Raw genomic sequence first — 6,759 nt, 5'->3', positions numbered from 1 at the left:
TTTGACAAGTCCCACATGGGAGGTTAGTTCAGAAGGTTCAGACACTTGGTATCCATGGAGAGGTTGTAAACTGGATTCGAAATTGGCAGTGTGGGAGTAGACAGTTCAACATCCCTGGATATGGAGTTTGCATGGCAGAGATGGTGGTGTGGGAGCCAGAGGTTTCAATTTATGGGGCACTGTAACCAATACAAGGGAAAGTGGGAGCTGTTCTATTGGAACTTACTCCACATAAACCAGGCTGGAACCAATGTACTGGGCAAACCAAATTAGCAAAAGTAGATTCTATGACAATCTCATGGAACGCATTTGACAGCTTTCTAGAACAATACATTGAGAAACAGACTATTTTAGATACAGTACAAGTGTAATAAGACAGAGTTAATGAGTAATCTTGTAGTAAAGGATTCTTTAGGGAGGAGAGTTTATATTATGATAGAATTTTATATTAAGTTTGAGACTGATGTGGTTAAACCTGAAACTAGGGTTTTAACTTTTAAGAAGGCTGATTACAGAACTGAGTCAGCTGAGATAAATTATGAAATTAAATTAAAAAGTATGAAAGTGCAAACATTTAAAGATGTAATTGATAATTCTCAACAAATATACATTCCCTTGACGAATTAAATCTCCACTAGAAAAGTGGAAAAAGCTTGGCTAATAAGAGAAGTTAAAGAGAATATCTGATTAAAAGGGACTTCTGATATCGCCAAGACAAGTAGCAACTCTGAGGATTGAGAGAGTTTTAAAAATCATCTAAGGAAGTCCAAGAAAGTGATAAAGAGAGATAAAATAGAATTGAAGAAAAAACTAACAAGATATCCACAGGTTGTAAAACTCATGTCCATATGACATGAAAGAGACCCTAAACTGTAAATTAAACTTTACTTTCTGCTTATTTAAAAACAGACTTTGCTGGACTAAAAACATGGGTCTACAGGCCACATGATTTGCAAGTTGGGTACAATTCTGGAAACTTCCAACAGTAATTACAGAACAAAGCTCAACCCTCGTCCTTGTGGAATCTCACACTTATCATTGTGTGGGCCAATTACAATCAATGAAACAAGGGAGCAACAGACAGTCTATCTCCCCAGCCTGGACTTAGAACCAAGAGAGAACCATCAAAACTAGTTATACCTGCAGAGGTGCTAATAGCCGCCAACCTAAGATGAACAATGGATTTGACCATAGACATAGGCCAGAAATTTATGTTGCAAGATCGGGCATATGGTTAACCCAACCTCATTTGAAATTGCATGAAAAAACATGGACTGGCAGAGTGTAACTGGTAGAGATCTGATGACAGGTCATGGATCTGGAACATTGGCCAGGATTTTCCGGTCCCAGTCCGGGACACGTTGCAGGCGGAATGAAAAATTCGGAGTGGCAGCCAAATGTCTATTGACTTTGGGTGGGAATTTCTGGTCCCACCAAAAATCCTGGCCATTAACTCTGTTTCTCTATCCATGGATGCTGCCAGACCTGCTGAGTATTTCCAGAATCTTCTGTTTTTATTTCAGATTTCCCGTATCTGCAGTATTTGTTTTTGTAGACTGGTTAAGTGATTGGGTAAGAATTAATGTGGCAGATGGAATAAATTGTATGGAATTATCCACTTTGGTGGGAAGGACGGCAAAGCAGAATTTTTTTTAAAGGTTGAGGGAATAGTGAATGTTGATATTCAGAGGAACCTGGGTTACCTTGTAGATGAATCACAGAAAGTCAACCTTTTGGTATAGTAAGCAATTATGAACAACGAATTAGGAGCAGGAGTCAGCCACTTGGCCCCTCAAGCCTGCTCTGCCATTCAATAAGATCATGACTGACCTGAATGTTACCACATTCCTGCCTACCCCGATAATCTTTTAGCCCCTTGTTGACCAAGGATCTGTCTAGCTCTGCCTTAAAAATACTCAAAGACCCTGCTTCCATTGCCTTTTCAAGAAGACAGTTCTAAAGACTCAAAACCTTCTGAGAGAAAAAAATTCTCCTCATCTCTGTTTTAAATGAACAACTCCTTATTTTTAAACAGCGACCCCTAGTTATAGATTCTCCCACAAGAGGAAATATCCTCTCCATATCCACCCTGTCAAGTCTCCTCAGGGTCTTAAAGGTTTCAATTAAGCCGTCTCTTACTCTTCTAAATTCCAGCCTAACCTGTCCAGCCTTTCTTCATAAGACAACCTACCCATTCCTGGCATTAGTCTAGCAAACCTTCTCTGAACTGCTTCTAATGCATTTACAACTTTCTTTAAATAAGGAGGTGAGTATTGTACACAGTACTCCAGATGTGGTCCCACCAGTGCTGCGTATAACTAAGCATAACCTCCCTATTTTGTAATCAATTCCCCTCACAGTAAATGATAACATTCTATTAGCTTTCCCAATTATTTGCTGTACCTGCATGCTAAACTTTTGTGATTCATGAACTAGGACACCCTGATCCCTCTGCATCTCAGAGCTCTGCAATCTCTCACCATTTAGATAATAAGCTTCCTTTTCATTCTTCCTGCCAAACTAAATGATTTCACATTTGTCCACGTTATACTCCATTTGCCAGATTTTTGCCCCTCACTTAACCTATCTAAATCACTTCTTACCCTCCTTACATCCTCTTCACAATTTACTTTCCTACCTATCTTGTGTTATCAGCAAATTTAGCAACCATTCCTTCGGTCCCTTCATCCAAGTCATTTATATGAATTGTAAAAATTTGAGGCCCCGGCACTGATCCCTCTGGCACACCATTCGTTACATCTTGCCAACTAGAAAAAGACCAATTTATGCCAACACCCTGCTTCCAGTTAGCTAACCAATCCTCTATCCATGCCAATATGTTATCCCCTACACTATGAGCTTTTAATTTCTGCAGTAACCTTTGATGTGCTACTTTAGCAAATGCCTTCTGGAAAACTAAGTATGGTACATCCACCGGTTCCCCTTTATCCACATCATATGTGACTCCTTCAAAGAACTCCAAATTGGTTAAACATGATTTCCCTCTTACAAAACCATGTTGACTCTGCTTGATAGCCTTGAATTTTTCTAAGTGCCCTGCTATAACATCTTTAAAAATAGCTTCTAATATTTTCCCAATGACAGATGTTAGGTTAACTAGCCTGTAGTTTCCTGCTTTCTGTCTCCCTCCCATTTTGAATAAAAGAGTTATATTTGCCATTTTCCAATCTAATGGGACCTTCCCCAAATCTAGGGAATGTTGGAAAATGAAAACCACTGCATCAATCACCTCACTAGCCACTTCTTTCAAGGCCTTAGTGTGAAGTCCATCTGCCGGCCCACAGCCCCAACAATTTGCTTAAAACCACTTCCCTGGTGATTGTAATTTTCCTCAGTTTCTCCCTCCCTTCCATTTCCTGATTTACAGCTATTTCGGGATCTTACCTGCGTCCTGTATAGTGAAGACCGAAGCAAAATACCTGTTTAATTCATCTGCCTTCACCCTACTTTCCATTATCAATCCCCCAGATGCACTCTGTATAGGACCAATGCTCACAGAATTGTAATGGCACAGAAGGAGGCCATTCAGCCCACCATGTCTGCACCAGCTCTCCAAATGAGCATCATGACCTAATGCCATTGTCCTGCGTTTTCCCTGTAACCTTGGACATTGTTTCTATTCAAATAATCATCTAATGCCCTCCTGAACGCCTCGATTGAACCTGCCACCACCACGCTTCCAGGCAGTGCATTCCAGACCCAAGCCACTTGATGTGTGAAAAAGTTTTTTCTCATGTCACATTTGCTTCTTTTGCAAATCACTTTAAATCTGTGCCCTCTCGTTCTTGATAAGCGGGAACAGCTTCTCCCTATCTACTCTGCCCAGACCCCTCATGGTTTTGAAGATCTCAATCAAATCTCCTCTTAGCCTTCTCCCCAAGGAGAACAATCCCAGCCTCTCCAATCTATCTCCGTAACTAAAGTTTCTCATCCCTGGAGCCATTCTTGAAAACCTCTTCTGCACTCTCTCCAATATGATCATCAGCAAACCTAACCACTATTCCTTCGGTCCCTTGTCATCCAAGTCATTTATATGAATTGTAAAAATTTGAGGCCCCCAGCCCTGATCCCTGTGGCACACCACTCGTCACATCCTGCCAACCAGGATAATAACTATTTATGCCAGCTCTCCGCTTCCAGTTAGTTAAACAATCTTCTATCCGTGCCAGGTTCCCTTATTTTTCACATCTTATTATTTCACTTTTAAATGCTTCAGCTCCCTGAGGCAGCTCCGTGCCTTCAGGAAGCTTTCAGTGAGCACACTCCCGTGCATGTGCAAACTTCAGCGCCCGCGCTCCTCCCGTCTCCCCCCACCCCCACCGCACCCCCCCCCCCCCCCCCCCCCCCCCCCCCCCCCCATCCCTGGCAGCGCTGAGGCCCTCAGCACATGTTTCATGCTGGTTGGCCCTTCATTGAAGTCACGGTTGGGTTGACCGTGGGCGACAGACCGTTTCACGGCCACTCCCGGGCCCACCCACCATGCCCGCCCGACGATGGGAAAATCCTCCCCCCAAGTCTTCACTCTTCGTCGGCTGCACTAAAGAGCCCTGAATTTATAGTAAACAGAACGGGGGCTATGGTAACTGGATTCAATCAGTTATCTAATTAACTACTCAGCTCCTACAGCTACAGTGTTTAAACTGCAAGAAAGAACGAACTTAGCCTGCTTACACTGTACTTTCCAGTTACTGCTACATATAGACTAGATTAGATTTTAAGAGCAAAATTTAAGAACAAAATTAACACTTAAAACTCTCCTCTCCACAAACTCCAAATCTTCACTCAGTTAGAAGGTTGGAATATAAAACCATGGAAGTCACACGGCAATTACATAATACTTCAGTGTGATCACATCTGGAGCACTGTCTACGGCTTTGGTCGCCTTAACTAAGGAAGGATATACCTGCCTTAGAGAGGGTGCGACAAATCCTAGCATGGCAGGAGAGATTGAATAGGCTCAACCTCTATTCTCTGGAGTTTAGAAGGATGAAATGTGATCTCATTGAAATATATAAAATTCTTAGACAGCTTTACAGGATAGATGCTGATCCCCAGCTGGAGAGTCTAAAACTAAGGTGTAGCCTTGGGATAAGGTGTCGAGCATTTGGGACCGAAACAAGGAGAAATTTCTTCACTCGAGGGTGGTGAATCTCTGGAATCTCTACTTCAGAGGTCTGCGGTACCTTTTCTTTGCCATATATGGTCTATCTCTCTTCTTCAAAATGGCTTAATGATTAAAGTGGGATTTCCTTTGTCCCATGGGCTCCATCCTGCAGAATAATCACGCAGTAAACAGCTTCTCTAAGCTTCCATGCAATATTTCATGGTGCAAGTGGCTAATGTTGTTTGAAACCTCAGAATAATTAATCCTGTACCTCTTGGATGTCCCATGTGCGTTTATTATCATGCAGGTTACATAAGAGACAATTCAAACAATAAAACAGCAGATTCGGGGCCATGCTTAACCACACCAGAAGCTCAAGCAACCATCAGTTAACCCTTTCTTAGCTCAAATATATTTGGAGCGCTAATTTCTTACAAAGACTAAAACTAAGCTTGTAATTCCTTCCTTGTCTAAAACATTGGTTGGTTATCTTCATTTGAGATGGACAAATAAAGTCCTAGCTGGAATTCCGACCCAAACTTACCTCAACACTTTACCGCGACTTGTGAGTTGAAAATAGCACTCGCAGCCAACGTGCTTGCAGAAGGGGAGATTCCCGCAAATAAACCTCCTTGATCTTTTTTGAGGAAGTAGCCTTCGAAGTGGATATTGGAGGACACTGAGTGCCTGGACTTCCAGTAAACCTTACCACAAACATGAAAGGCTATACATGAGGCCATGGGTACCTTAGTTAATCATGTGCTTCCCCACAGATTTGTGCTAGGGCCTTCACTGTTTCAAATTTACCTAAAAGGCATTGATTCAAAAACACATGTGTTGGTCAAATTTTCAGGTTTGGAAGGCAGACTATCATTAAGGAAGGATGAGTTGGATGGGTTGATTGGCCTCCCTTGTTCTTTTCCAGTCTTTCGTCCTCAAAATAAATCAAAGATGATTATTTTTGAAATGTAGACTTTGATCACTTTTTAAACAGATGTTTTGAAAATATTTCTAACGGCAGAAGTGAAAATATTGAAAATGAAAAGTAAATGTTTCACTTTCTCCCTCTGCATACTAAATTATGACAAAAAGGAACAAATCTCTTCTAAAGATTATGAACTACAAGACTTAAATACAAGGTCCAGAAATAAAACCGAACATTATTCCTAGGATTAAACAACAGATTCCTGTACACAAGTTGTTAATATGCATGCTTTCTGCCAGTTTGTACATGTCGCCATGGAGGCAGGGACACACTTAGTAATAAAATAATTTGACTAATTTGTGCACTCAGTCATGCAGTCTAATCTGAGCCAATAACTTCCATGTGTGTATATATATATATATCTTTTGACAAAGTAAAATGACCACTTCACAGAACACGATGCAAAGCTTTATAAGAATACATTTGGACTATTTATATATATATATATTATATATATATGCTGTTTATCTGACTGCTTGAGGAGAACTGCTGTGATTCAATGCAATGAAAAATATGCTTGCAACACCCAATATAGAATGGCAGCAAGACACACTGGTCCAACGAACAGAAGACATATTTTCGCCAGATTACGGGAATATTTTCTGAGCTAGATAGCAATTTAGGGATCTTTTCAACCTTTCAGCCAGTT

This window comes from Carcharodon carcharias, chromosome 9 (genome assembly GCF_017639515.1).
Source record: "Carcharodon carcharias isolate sCarCar2 chromosome 9, sCarCar2.pri, whole genome shotgun sequence".
Classification (NCBI taxonomy): Eukaryota; Metazoa; Chordata; class Chondrichthyes; order Lamniformes; family Lamnidae; genus Carcharodon; species Carcharodon carcharias.
Note: the sequence above shows the minus strand (reverse complement) of the source record.